This window comes from Erinaceus europaeus, chromosome 14, assembly GCF_950295315.1.
Source record: "Erinaceus europaeus chromosome 14, mEriEur2.1, whole genome shotgun sequence".
Classification (NCBI taxonomy): domain Eukaryota; kingdom Metazoa; phylum Chordata; class Mammalia; order Eulipotyphla; family Erinaceidae; genus Erinaceus; species Erinaceus europaeus.
Genome location: NC_080175.1, coordinates 96,465,482 through 96,479,880, shown reverse-complemented (window position 1 = coordinate 96,479,880; position 14,399 = coordinate 96,465,482). Strand labels below are relative to the sequence as shown.

At 41.3% G+C, this 14,399-nt stretch overlaps 1 protein-coding gene across 9 annotated transcripts in view; it reads left to right on the top strand.

Annotated features, from left to right (window-relative positions):
* NRIP1 (nuclear receptor interacting protein 1) overlaps positions 1-14,399 on the top strand; it is a 110,059-nt gene that overhangs the window by 82,453 nt on the left and 13,207 nt on the right. For 4 of the 9 annotated variants that reach the window (XM_060172150.1, XM_060172146.1, XM_060172148.1 and 1 more), the window contains one exon: positions 2,089-2,222. The exons of 1 other annotated variant lie outside the window; for it this stretch is intronic. The gene's annotated coding sequence lies outside the window, so the exon portion shown is untranslated. Of the gene's footprint in view, positions 1-2,085; positions 2,223-14,399 lie in introns of all 9 variants that reach the window. 4 more of the 9 variants (XM_060172154.1, XM_060172147.1, XM_060172149.1 and 1 more) reach the window with 1 other exon arrangement.

The following is a 14,399-nucleotide window of genomic DNA, read 5'->3' as shown; positions in this document are numbered from 1 at the left end:
GACAACAACAATAATAATAACTACAACAATAAAACAACAAGGGCAACAAAAGGGAATACATAAAAAAAAAATTTTTTTTTAATTAAAAAAAAAAAAAAGAATAGAGGCATAATGCTTCCTGACCTCGAAACATGCTACGGAGCCACTGTAACCAAAATGGCTGGATACTGGACCCAAAACGGACACACAGACCAGAATCTTTCCTTGTGCTCCCTTGAAGAAACTTGGGGGGGGGGACCTTGATAAGGAAGGGGGGGACCTTGATAAGGAAGGGGGGAACCTTGATAAGGAAGGACTTGATTACATCTATATGACTGAGAGCCAAATAGTCATTTTGACCATGTTAACTCTTCCAATCCAGGAGCATGGGATGACTTTCCATTTCTTTGTATCTTTCTCTCTTTCCTTGGGAAGTGTCTCATCGTTTTTAGTAAAAAGGTCTTTCACTTCCTTTGTTAGGTTTATCTCTAGATATTTGATTGTTTTTGCTGGTATAGTGAATGGAGTGGATTTTTTTTCTTCTGGTTTGGTGTTTGCATGGAGGAATGCCACTGAATTTTGTACGTTGAGTTTTATAACCTGATATATTACTATCTGGCTTGATAATTTCCAGGACTTTCCTATTGGATTCTTTTGGATTTTCTGTGTTATGCCATTATATCTTCTGTGAATAGTGACAGTTTGACTTCTTCTCTTCCCATCTGTATCCCTTTGATCTCATTCTCTTGTCTGATTGCTGTGGGTAAGCATTTCCAAGACTATGTTGAATAGGGCAGACCTGTCTTGCACGTGATCTAAGAGTTTTTCTCCACTAAGTGCGATTAGATGGCTGTGTAGAGATTCTGCTATTTGTAGGAATGTCCTGTCAGGCCCCATCAGGAAAGGATACCAGGTCCTGTGAAAGGCTTTCTCTGCATCGGTTGAGATGACCATGTGGCTTTGAGTTGATGTGGTGAATCACCATTTGTTGCCATGTGTATACTGAGTCAGCCTTGCATCCCTAGGGGAAATCGCACTTGGTTGTGGTGCCTTAACTTTTTTGATGTACTGCTATAGTCTGGTTACTAGGAATTTGTTTCGGATCTTAGCATCTATGTTCTTCAGAGATATGAGACTGTATTATTTTTTTGGTTGCAAGTAAAGAAACTTTAGTGGAATATGTCACCTATTTCTTTTTTTTTAATTTAATTTTTTTTTTAATTTTTATTTGTTGGATAGAGACAGTCAGAAATTGAGAAGGATGGGGGGATAGAGAGAGAGAGAGAGAGAGAGAGAGAGACACCTGCAGCCCTGCTTCACCACTTGTGAAGCTTTCTTTCCCCCTGCAGGTGGGAACCGAGGGCTCGAACCTGGGTTCTTGCACTCAACCAGGTACGCCACCACATCCCCCCCCCCCTTATTTCTTTTTCTTTATTGAATATTTATCGCCACCAGGTTTTCCACTGGGGCTCAGTGCCAGCACTACAAATCCACCACTCCCACTGGCCTTGTTCTTTCTTCCCGCCTTCCTTTCCTTTTTCTTTTCCTTTCCATTGTACTCGATGGGACAGAAAGAAATTGGGAAGGGAGAGAGAAAGCGAGATACCTGCAAACCTGCTTCACCACTTGTGACGCTTTCCTCCTGCAGGTGGGGAGCAGGGGGTCCACACCCAGGTCCTTGCACACCGTGATGTGTGGGTTGAACTAGGTGCTGCACGACCACCCAGCCCTGACATCTATTTCTATTGTCTGACGGGTAATGGAAGGCTTATCCTTGTTTTCCGCGGTTGTTTTAGTGATCCTACTGAGTGGGAGACGGTACAGGGGAGAATCTTAGACTCTGCAGTGGTGCAGCTATGTGAGCGGTTCTCAACGTGCTCACCGCTGCCAAGCAGATGGGTGTTCTCTGCCCAGGCAGTGTGCTCGCACATTTGAACAGCGCCAGTTACACTTACCTCACCAATGTCTCTTTGAAACAGGTATAGGGGGTGTATGCAGTGAAAATGAAACTTGCCTTATTTTATTTTATTTTGCTGTGGTGGGAGGGGGGCGATTTATATGCCCGAGTGATCCCACCAGTCTGAACACGTTTTTCTTTCGTTTCAGCAGCACAAAGAAAGAGGAGTCGAGACGCTGCATCCTTACTCCACTATTTGTGAAGTTTTCTTTATGCCTAGTGCTCCTGTGGTGTGCTGAGACTCGAACCCAGGTCCTGACACGTGGTAAAGTGTACACTGTACCAGGTGAGCTATCTCCCGGCTCCCAAGAAAACTACTAAAAGTCAATTCCTGTGGTTTTAAAATACTGCATTTAAAAAAAAAAAAAACTATTCAAAGTAGCTTACGAACCCAAGATCCAACAGTTGGAATGAGGAGAGGCCAGAAATTAAACCATGACTGAAACTCTTGGTTTCCAAAAGATATCGCACTGCAAGACAACCCGTGGTCACTAGAGAGATTTTTCAGAAATAAAGAGCTGAAGTCAGCATACGAGGTTATGAACACTGAAAGGGGTGACTGGTTGGGTAAGACGTTGTAACTGTTCCCTAGCACCTTCGCGTGTGGTGACCCTATTGGGTGTGTAGCTTTTGTTTTGTTTGGTTTTTTTTCCCCCTTTTTGTTGCCCTAGTTGTTGCAGCCTTGTTGCGGTTATTATTATTATTGCCATTGTTGACGTTGCTTTGTTGTTGGCTAGGACAGAGAGAAATGGAGAGAGGAGGGGAAGACAGAGAGAGAGGGGAGAGAAAGATAGACACCTGCAGACCTGCTTCACCACCCGTGAAGCGACTCCCCTGCAGGTGGGGAGCCGGGGGCTCGAACCGGGATCCTTGAGCCGGTCCTTGCGCTTTGCGCCACGTGCACTTAACCCACTGCGCCACCGCCCGACTCCCGGGTGTTTAGCTTTTGAAGCATACTTCAGAGAGATGGTCGGGACTGGGCTTCTCTTCATAAAAGTTGACTACTCTGCCTATTTTATGCAAGCCCTATAAAATCACATTTCTGGTAAGTTTTTAGTACAAATCTGCAAGACAAACAAAAAGATGTATAATGATAGACATAAAGGAAATTTGATTTGCTAGTATGATATCTTTAAAACAAATGCCTCGGTAGCTTTTGAAATACAGTAAGATTTGTCTTATTTTTGATACGTAGTAGAGAACATTTAATGCGCATATTTAAAAACTGCATTTTCTAATTATTATCCTGCATTGAAGTTGTTAGTTTCTGGCAGCACGGGAGTTCTTAGCATATACTCAAACCTGATAAACATTCTTTAGTTTTAATACTATTCTACTAAGCCAGGGAAGAACTGGAAACTCCCTCTTCGGTTCTGGTCAAAGTAGTGGATTTCTTTATTTTTTATTTTTATTTTTTTATATTTACTGAATTATTTTCCCTTTTGTTGCCCTTGTTGCTGTAGTTATTATTGTTGTTGTTATTGTTGCTGTCGTTGGATAGGACAGAGAGAAATGGAGAGAAGAGAGGAAGACAGAGGGAGGAGAGAAAGACAGACACCTGCAGACCTGCTTCACCACCTGTGAAGCGACTCCCCTGCAGGTGGGGAGCCTGGGGCTCGAACCAGGATCCTTCTGCTGGTCCTTGTGCTTCAGGCCACCGCCCGACTCCCTTCTTTAATTTTTCATGTTCATACTAGCTTACAGCTTCTAGATGGCATGAGATAAAGGAAAGGGAGGGTCATGGCTTATGAATTCTTACATTCAGCATGTGCTTGGATAGATTTCTTTTGTTGAATGGCTTTTTAATCTTGAGATCTTTAAGAAGTCCTTTGATTATTTTTACATACTCGAGTTAGCTCATTTTTTGGTAGGACATTTTTTTTATTGAATGAAACAGCAAAAGCTCAAACTTGATTCTCTTCAGTAAGTACAGTTTCAAATGAAAAACAGCATCCTAAGAATAGCTTTGACTAGCTTAATCTTTATCATACAGTTTAAAGCGTTTAAGTTGTTTAAGTATGTGATTATTATTATTTTTTAAATTTTTATTTATTTGTTTTCCCTTTTGTTGCCCTTGTTGGTTTTTTTTTTTTTTTTTTTTTGGTTGTTGTTGTTAATGATGTCGTCATCGTTGTTGAATAGGACAGAGACAAATGGAGGGTGGAGGGGAAGATGGAGAGGGAGAGAGAAAGATAGACACCTGCAAACATGCTTCACCACTTGTGAAGCGACCCACCCCTGCAGGTGGGGATCCGGGGCTCGAACCGGGATCCTTAGCCCGTGTCGGCTGCGACGCGGAGGAGAGAGAGAGGAGATCCGGAGTGGAGAGGGAACACAATTCTTTATTCGCGCGGACACCTCAGAGTCGGGTGAGAGCACAGCAGTTCGGGCCACGTGGAGGTAGCCAAAATGGCCTCCTCGCACAGCAACCTTCCCTGCGTCTAATCACCGAAGTGAAAAGCGGGCAAGAGAGAGAGGGGCGGAAGAAGAAGGGCTTTATAGGGCAAAAACCAGGAGTGACGAGCCGGGACAGGATTGGTTGGGAAGGGCACTCTGAGAATATCGGATTAACTCTCGCGGGAACTGGCACTAGCCTGAGGGGACATCTGCACAACAAGCCCGTCCTTGTGCTTTGCCACCTGAGCTTAACCCGCTGCGCTACCCCCCGACTCCCTAAGTACATATGATGATTATCTTTTAACTTTTTTTGTAATTTCCTGTGTTAAAACATTGCCTTTTAAAATAAACAAATAATACCAATGAAAATTGGCTTACTTGCCTGAGATCAAACAGTTTGTTGGAGAGCGGGCCAGAAATCGAACCATGATGAAAACTCTTGTGTCCAAAAAACTACCAACGTATAAAAAATACCTTGGAAGACAGCCCATGGTCAGACACGTGCAGTCTCACTGCCCTGGAGAGGCTTTTATTTATTTATATTTTGGTTTTTTTAGTTTCAGGTAGACAGAGAGCACAAGTCACTGTCAAAACACAAGAATCATCATCTGTGTGCCGTTTTGCGTGTCACCTATCTGATGGATCACTAATAGCGAACGAGAGAAGTTGTTTCAGTCATCTCAGTGTGCCAGAGCAGCAAAAGTGAGCCTTCTCTGCCCAGGCAGTTACCACCTTCCCTTCCCTTCCCTTCCCTTCCCTTCCCTTCCCTTCCCTCCCCTTCCCTTCCCTCCCCTCCCCTCCCCTCCCCTCCCCTCCCCTCCCCTCCCCTCCCCTCCCCTTCCCTTCCCTTCCCCATTTCATTAGATGTGCAGATGGGCTAAAGACAAGTCAGACAATAGTCTGGGTGACAGTTTTTCACTAAAAATGGAGCCATGTAGACTCAGTAGCCAACCCCAGAAGCTTCATCTTCTAATGCAAAACTCTTTGTTTAATGTTAGTTGTTAACACTTATAGGCATCGAAATTCTTGGATAACTTTGAGTGTGGTCTTGGATTTTTTGTTCTTTTTTTTTTTTAATCTATTTACTTTTGTTTGTTAGTCACTTGGATGGGTGGGACCCTGATCGATTGACTGAAATTTTCAGTCTAAAAAAAAAAATCTTTGTGTGCTAGGCCAATATGGTACCATTTCTGAAAATGAAGTCAGAGTTCAAGGTCCATTCACAGTGAGGCAGAATTTTACACAGGCGGCACATGGACAAAAAAGCTTATCTGTTCATTGATAAGGGAATCTTCTCCCTAGAATTCAACAGTACAGTACGTGAAGGATTCTGTTTCTGTGTGGAGGCTGCCTGAGGGGTTATAAATCAGGACAAAGGTGTTGTGATTAAAAGCACCTTAGGACGGAGGGTAGACAGCATAATGGTTATGCAAAGAGGCTCTCATGCCTGAGGCTCCAATATCCCAGGTTCAATTCCCCGCACCACCATAAGCCAGAACTAAACAGTGTTCTGGTAAAAAAAAAAATAATAATAAATGAATAAAAGCACCTGAACCCTCTACAATGTTACAGGGCAAGGATACTTCAATTAAAGAAAAAGGCAAAGTAGAAATGATGTAGTATAAACTAGAAATAATTACAAATGCTAATTGATTTTTGTGATCAAAAGTCTGATGTGCAAACTGTGATAGAGAGTGAGGTGTACTGACATCGATCATGGAGAACTTGAGTCTACTAATATTTCGGCATACTCTGCCTTGTAAAAGTCTTGTTTTCTCTCTTTTTTTTTTTTCCTCTTTATTGTCTTTATTGATTTATTGAATAGAGACAGCCAGAAATGGAGAGGAGGGGAGAGGTAGACAGGGATACCTGCAGCCCTGCTTCACTGCTCGCAAAGCGTTCCCTGTTGTTAAAAATTCGTAAGGCTCTTGCGGGGCCGGCTTGCTTCACGGCGGGTAACAGAGACGCGGAGACAACGGCTGGGCAGGGCAGCTGTATTTCTTTATTCAGGAACAACGATTCACAAACTAAGACAAACTAATCACCAAACAGAACTCGGCTGTCTCTTTGCGGCGGCACAAGCACTCTCCCTTACTCTCGAACTCAGGAGCCGTCTCTTACTCTGGAACTCAGGAACCCAGGAACTCTGTCTCTCTGGCACTCTCTCTTACTCTGAAACCCTGAAACTCTCGAACTCAGGAACTCTCGAACTCTCGCACTCTGAAACTCTGGAACTCTCTTACTCTCAAGTCAGGAACCCTCTCCCGGGGTTCCTTTGGGGCGGGGCCAAGCAGGCCCGCGAAATTAACGGGACTGATCCAATTCTCTTGGCAGGGGGAGGGCTAGGACAAACCAATGTAAAGCATACGACAGTTCCCCCCTGCAGGTTTGGACTGGACTCGGGGCTCAGACCTGGGTCCTTGTGCATGCTAACGTGTGCGCTCCACCAGGTGCGCATCACCTGGCCCCTTGAAGTTTTGTTTTCTGTGATGCTTAGTCTTCAGTATATCAAAATATTTCATTCAGACCTATTAAAGTGATCAAAAATAATTTTGCAAAACAGAGCACTAATAGTGGAGACAATGTATGTATACATGTAGCATGATTTTCAGATACAGAGAGCTGTGGCAGGGAATTCTGATTTAACCAGAAGTGTGTTCTTATTACAGATATATTACAATGGTAGTGTGCTTCCTTAAAAATTATTTCTGGACCAGAATTCTTCAACAAAAATAGTCATCACATGACTCTTGATTTGATTTAAGGTGAATTTAGTATTTATTTTGAACAGCTAAAGTGAAATGTTTATTTGGATTGTAAGCACTGTTGTGTCAAGAATCACTTTTGGTGCTGTTTATGATAGCCAAAACTTCCTGTATGTGCTACTTGGAAGTTATCGTGGAAGGGGATGTTGTTACAACTTTACTGGTTGAAGCAGTTCATAATGGCAGTAAGATCTTTGGTGGGGGGGCGGCAGTGGCACATCTGGTTGAGTGCACACACTACAGTGCACAAGGACTTGGGTTCAAGCCCCTAGTCCCCAGCTTCAGGGGAAAAGCTTCACAAATGGTGAATCTGAGCTGCAGGTCTCTCTCTCTTTCTTTTTCTTTCTCTCATCTCTTTCCCTCTCGACGTCCCCTCTCAATTTCTCTGTGTCTCTCCAGTAATAAATGAATAAATAATAGAAAAAAAAAAAAAGACCATTGTGTTTGGGATAAAGTAGACCAGTGTTTTGAGTAATTTACAATTTTTATTTCATCTAGGAAAAAGGTGTGACGATGTGAAGGGAGCCTGGTTGACTTGGGAAGCTCCCAGTTAAATCAGTTTCAGAATTCTCATACGTGAAAAGCCAGTTGTAGCAGACAAGTACACATATATGGACTCAGATAATCAGTGGTTCTGAAACACACTTGTTTTTTTCTCTTATTCTACGATTAGTCCAACATTTTTTGGCAGAATGTGATTTCTAATAAAAAGCTCTTGTCTTTAAAGTTAGGGGAACATTTGAAAAACAGTATGTACCCTGTGAGTAAATGTAGACTGCTGGTAAGTGTGCTGAAAACCCCAGCAGCTCTGATCAAATGCCAGCTGTTACATCAGCTCGGTGGTGATCTTCCTTACTGATCTGTGACCTTGACCTTGTGTTTTTCTCTGTGTGTCAAATCTATTTTGGGGATGGAACGACCATAGTTGTGTTTAATAGGATGTATGCTCCAGTCTCAAAGAGAATGTGTGTGTGTAACACACACACACCCCTACCTCTTACCAACTACTTAGAAGAGTTTTAGCTAAAGATGAGAAAGCTATACCTTCTCTTACTTTTTTTATTTTTTTCAGACTGTGGGTACTACTAAGATTTGTTAATACTACCTTAATATTAACTTAGTATTATGTTTCTTCAGAGAAGCAGTTGTCAGAGAACATGAATATTGATGTCAAATATCACGTCTTCTTTGTCATATAGTAACCCCTTCTTTATTTTTAAAAAGTAGTTAGACTAGGGAGCCGGGCGATAACGCAGCGGGTTAAGTGCAGGTGGCACAAAGCACAAGGACAGGTGTAAGGATCCCAGTTCGAGTCCCCAGCTCCCCACCTGCAGGGGAGTCACTTCACAAATGCTGAAGCAGGTCTGCAGGTGTCTGTCTTTCTCTCCCCCTCTCTGCCTTCCCCATCTCTCTCCATTTCTCTCTGTCCTGTCCAACGACGACATCAATAACAACAACAAGAAAACAACAAGGGCAACAAAAAGGAATACATAAATAAATGAATTTTTTTTTTCCTCCAGGGTTATTGCTGGGCTCGGTGCCTGCACCATGAATCCACCGCTCCTGGAGGCCATTTTTCCCCCTTTTGTTGCCCTTGTTATGGTTATTATTATTGCCATTGTTGATGTTGTTCGTTGTTGGATAGGACAGAGAGAAATGGAGAGAGGAGGGGAAGACAGAGAGGGGGAGAGAAAGACAAGACGCCTGCAGACCTGCTTCACCGCCTGTGAAACGACTCCCCTGCAGGTGGGGAGCCGGGGGCTCGAACCGGGATCCTTGAGCTGGTCCTTGCGCTTTGCGCCACATGTGCTTAACCCTCTGCACCACCTCCCGACCCCCAATAAATTTTTTTTTAAGTAGTTAGACTAATTTTATTGAATAATTTCCTAGTTTCTATGTTTTCAAAGTAACGCAGCACAGTTCTTTGTTTTTATTTCCAGGACGACTAGTTCACCTTTCTCTTGCATTTATCTAAGTCCTCAAGTATCTTAAATCTTTGGCCTTGCATTTATCAACATATAGAGTCATAATGAGATCAGCAGAAGTTCTAGGCTGAATAGTAACTCATATTTTGCTTTTAAATAAGCATCTGTTTCAAGTTCTCTGACTCCCGGGAAGAGCAAGATGAAGGCACATAGCTTTGGGGGGGTTGATGGGCAGGGCGAATTGCTATTTCAGAATCATTTTCTTTCCCTTAGAATTCATGAAAAAGGCTATAAAATGTATTGATCTGTGCTATTTCCACAACTTTTTGGCAGCATATCATCTTCCTGGTGAAAATGCTTGTCTTTTTTTTTTTTTTTTTTGTTAACAATAATAAGTCATTTGGAATCATAGAAATGGAATTTTAGAGTTGAAGAGGCCCTCAGATACATATACCCTTCTATGGAACACTTGAACGTGTCAAGAACAAGGCTCTCCTCCTGAGTGTTTTCAATAAGGAATGTGAGTGACACTTTTTTTTGCTTCTCTGCGAGCAACTGACAGCGAGGTAAAGCTGATGGCCTGGGAGCAAGGAGCAGATTTGGCCTCAGGCAAAACTCTGTGAGTCCCTGTGGCTGCAGGCGAGAGAGGTCCAGACAGCTTCCGTGTACCTAGCACCACCACAGTGTCTTTGACTCCAGGACCAGTCTCTCAAGCATATTGCCATTGAAACGAGAAAGCTTGATTTCTACCACGTTTTCTCCGAAGAATAGTTTTTAGGGACTGCTTGTGGGGTGGCTTAACACTATCATGATCTGAAGAGGACGGGGGGGGGGGGGGGGGGGGGGAGTGGTGGTTTACTTATACCCCCCCCTCCTCTGTGAGATGACTTAAACTGTGAATTGGTACCTGGGACATTCTGGTATTGTGTGTTAGACTTGATAAAAAGCAAACTAATAAAACACAAAGAACAGTGTTGTTGTTTTTTGTTTTGTTTTGTTTATCAAAACCCTACCCTAGGAAAAGGAAGGCAGGATCCCTGAGAAAGGAAACAAAGCTTTTGTTTTTATTGCAAGCGTTGATCTTCACAGTTAAGCAATAAATGGCTTTCGAGTTGGTTTTCTTCTCACTCATCAAATTGTACAACCTTTGATAAAGATGCTGTGTCAAAGAAAGTTACATCTTAGAGTTTAAGTTGTGTTAGAGGACACTTAACATACCACCATAAGCAGAGACGAACAATGCTCTGATGCTCTGGGAGAAAGAGAGAAACAGAGAGAGAGACAGAGAGACAGAGAGATTTTCTATTGAAATTTCTGACCTGCTTTTTCACTACGTCTTTGCTATTTCTTATAGTGAATAACAATGAATAAATATTTGATTCCATTCTTTTTCTTTTCTGGAAAGCTAATTTCAATTTGTAACAGAAGATTACTTTTAAACAAAGTATTAAACTTCACCTGAAATTGTAGTTTTCTTTTCTTGCTCTGTGAAATTAAGTATTGGGTTTTATATAGTCTAGCTTTTCTTTTTAAATTTATTTTCCCTTTTTTTGCCCTTTTTTTATTATTATTATTGTTGTAGTTACTATTGTTGTTGTTATTTATGTTGTTGTTGGATAGGACAGAGAGAAATGGAGAGAGGAGGGGAAGACAGAGAGGAGGAGAGAAAGACAGACACCTGCAGACCTGCTTCACCGCCTGTGAAGTGACACCCCTGCAGGTGGGGAGCCGGGGACACGAGCTGGGATCCTTACGCCGGCCCTTACGCTTCTCATAATCTAGCTTTGTAATTTTTTTCTTTAATGTCTCACCGTAGAGAATATCAGTTTCCCGGTGTCTGTGTTACCTAAATAAAAGATACAGGTGTACAGACTTTGGGGTCCAATTAGTACTTGCATACTTTTCACCTGATCTGTGTGGAAACATTTTAATTATTTTCTTATCCTTTTCTAGAAAAAGCGTCCCCCAAATAATTCATACTGGGATTTAGATCCTCTTACACAGCAGGAAGTATTGTAGAATGTCATCATTCAACGTTTTTTTCAAGCGTGCACTTTGAGGACCCCGAGCCAAGAATCCAAATGTTCATTGCAGGATCGCCTTTATGTTTGAGTCTCAGATGATCCTTGATGATGCAGGAAAAAAAATCAGAAGAGAAAAAAAAATTATAAAAAAAAAATCATAAAAGCAATTGAAAGCCCAAATGTTCATTAGACACACCATAAACAGCCCACAGCGCGACTGCAGAGATGTTTGATCATTGAAATGTGTTTTAATGGATAATTTGATTGCATGTGAAAAATGAAATTCTCTTAAAAAAACATGTAGAGAAAGGCTTTGTTTATTATTTTTTCTCAACCAAAAAGTATATGCACGTAGGCCGCCTAGCTTAATCCTTTTATAACCAATTGAAATTTTATTACTTGGTCTTTATCATTTTTTAAGTTGTTTAAAAATTCTGGGAACTTTCCATTTCCTTTAAAAATATACTTTAATATGTGTGCTCAGCCAGCTACTCCACTACCTAGTTGTATGGGGTCCTGGTGTAGAATTGAAAAAAAAAAGGAAGAAAAGTATTTTTAAAAAGGGAGCAAATAGCTTATTTCAAATAGTTTAACTACGTCAAAGAATCAGTGTGTTACTCACTTGGAAACTCAGTATGTGAATTCTTTAAAACTACCTTAAGTTTTGCATATGTCATTGTTGTTGGATGGGACAGAGAGAAATGGAGAGAGGAGGGGAAGACAGACAGGCGGAGAGAAAGACAGACACCTGCAGACCTGCTTCACCACCTGTGAAGCGACTCCCCTGCAGGTGGGGAGCTGGGAGCTCGAACTGGGATCCTTACGCTGGTCCTTAAGCTTCTTGTAGTCTAGCTTTTTATTGGCCCTTGGTTTAGAAAGCTAATCTCACACATTAGGATGAACTACCTGTGTTATATCCTCTGGATAAAACAATCCTGGATTCTCCTTTCCAGCTTTTAATTTTTTCTTTAATGTCTCGCCGTAGAGAGTATCAGTTTGGTGTATTGCACCAAAGTAAAAGACTCTGGGGGGGGGGGGGGTGGTGAGAATACAGGTCCAAGAAGGATGACAGAGGACCTAGTGAAGGTTGTATTGTTATATGGGAAACGGGGGAATGTAATGCATGTATAAGCTATTGTATTTACTGTTGAATGTAAAAACATTAATTCCCCAATAAAGAAGTTTTTTTTTAAAAACTACCTTAAGTTAAGACAGCCTTAATTAAGGCTATACAGAAAATTTCACTATAGCAGAATGTAACATTTTTAAATATGTAAGTCATTTTAAAAGCATGCTCTATTCAAATATTTTGCTAAATATCTTATTGAGTGTGTTTGTTAATACTTAGATCTTTCCAAAATGTGTGTATGCACAGTAATTCATGGAGATATTTCATAGTTTAGTTGGATTTTTATTATTTTTGAAATTCTTAACATTTTTTGTTTATTTGTATGTGTTTTTTTGTTTGTTTATTTTCACCAAATCCATACTCCACTCTGGCTTATGGTGGTGCTAGGAATTAATTTATAGATTCCCAGCTGTGCCAAGTAAAAATCTGCAATAATGAAATACTGAAAGTGGGAAATAATGGGTGTGGAATTCATCATCACTCTACCACGTTTTATCACATAACCCGTCCAGGCTATTTCATATCTCAAAATGTGGTTTTTAAAAAGAAGACTGGGTCCTTACAATCTTTAATTAAGAGTTTTTAGGGTTTTCTAAACAGGAAAAAATCCAATGTGTATGTCTGCTTTTCTGTTTGTTTGCTTTTTTATTTATGATATCTTAAGGAAAAGGGCAGAGGAAAAAGACTTAAAATTCAAAGGGTGGGGGCCAGAAGGTGGTGACCCCAACGGAGCACACTCGGCAAAGTTCCGATCCCCAAATTCAAGCCCATGATCTCCACTTACAGGGGGAACACAGAGCAGAACTTAGACTGGGTTTGGAGTACTGCACCCAAGTAAAGGACTGATGGTGGAGGGGGCATGTTGGGGGTGAGAATATTTTGCCAGAAATTGAGAAAATTTACCCATGTTTACCAACTGTATTTACTATAAGCCGCTAGTCCCCCCCTAATTAAGAGATGAATAAAATAAATCATATTGATACTTTAAAGTTCTATAGCTGGGGGGAAAATCTATACTGCTTTCTATATTCTGAATTTGAGACAACTCAAGTAGGATATTGTCATTTGAGGAGAACATCAAATGTGATGTTATACAGTCAATATCCACATCATGTTTTAGGTCTAGGATAAAATTTCTACATTCATTCTGTGACTTTTTTTTTTCCTTGCATAGAGAGAAATCAAAAGGGAAGAGGGAGAAAAGATAGAGACAGAGACAGACAGACACTTGCAGCCCTGCTTCACTGCTCAGTGAAGCTTCTCTCCTGCAAGTGGAGATTATGGGCTTGAATTTGGGGATCTGAACTTTGCCGAGTGTGCTCTGTTGGGGTCACCACCTTCTGGCCCCCACCTCTGAATTAAGTTCTGCTTTGTGTTTCCCATTCTGTTCTTACTTCTCAACTTCTGTCAATGAGCAAGATCACTGACATATTCCTCCTTTTTTTTTTTTTTTTTTTTTGCTTATCTCACTTGGCATAGTTGCTTCAAACTACAAGATGAGATGAAAAAGGTGAATTCATCATTCTTAATAGCTGAGTAGTATTCCATTGTGTATACAGAGACCACAGCTTTCTCAGCCTCTCATCTGGGTGGCTTCCAGGTTTTGACTATTACAAATTGTGCTGCTGTGTACATAGGTGCACACAAATCATTTTGAATGAGTGTGTTGAGATCCTTAGGATCTATCCCCAGGAGAGGAATTGCAGGGTCATAGGGTAGGTCCATTTCTAGCCTTCTGAGAGTTCTCCAGACTGCTCTCCACAGAGGTTGGACCCATTGACATTCCCACCAGCAGTGCAGGAGGGTTCATAACCCCTTCATAACCCCTCCATGATCATAACCCCTCCATAACCTTCATAACCTTCATAACCCCTCCAGCATTTGCTGCTGTTACCTTTTCTAATGTGTGACATTCTCACAGGAGTGAAGTGGTATCTCATTCTTGGCTTTATTTGCATTTCTCTGATAATGATTTGGAGCATTTTTTCATATGTTAGCTTTTTGGATCTCTTCGTTGGTAAATATTCTGTTCATATCCTCTCCCCATTTTAGGATGGGGCCATCTCTTTTTTTGTTGCTGAATTTAGTGGACTCTGTATATTTTAGTTATTATTAGCCTTTTGTCTGATGTGTGACAGGTGGAGATCTTCTATTACTTAAGGAGTCATTTTGTTTGGGTGGTGGTTTCTTTTGCTCTGCAGAAGCTTCTGAATTTGATAAAGT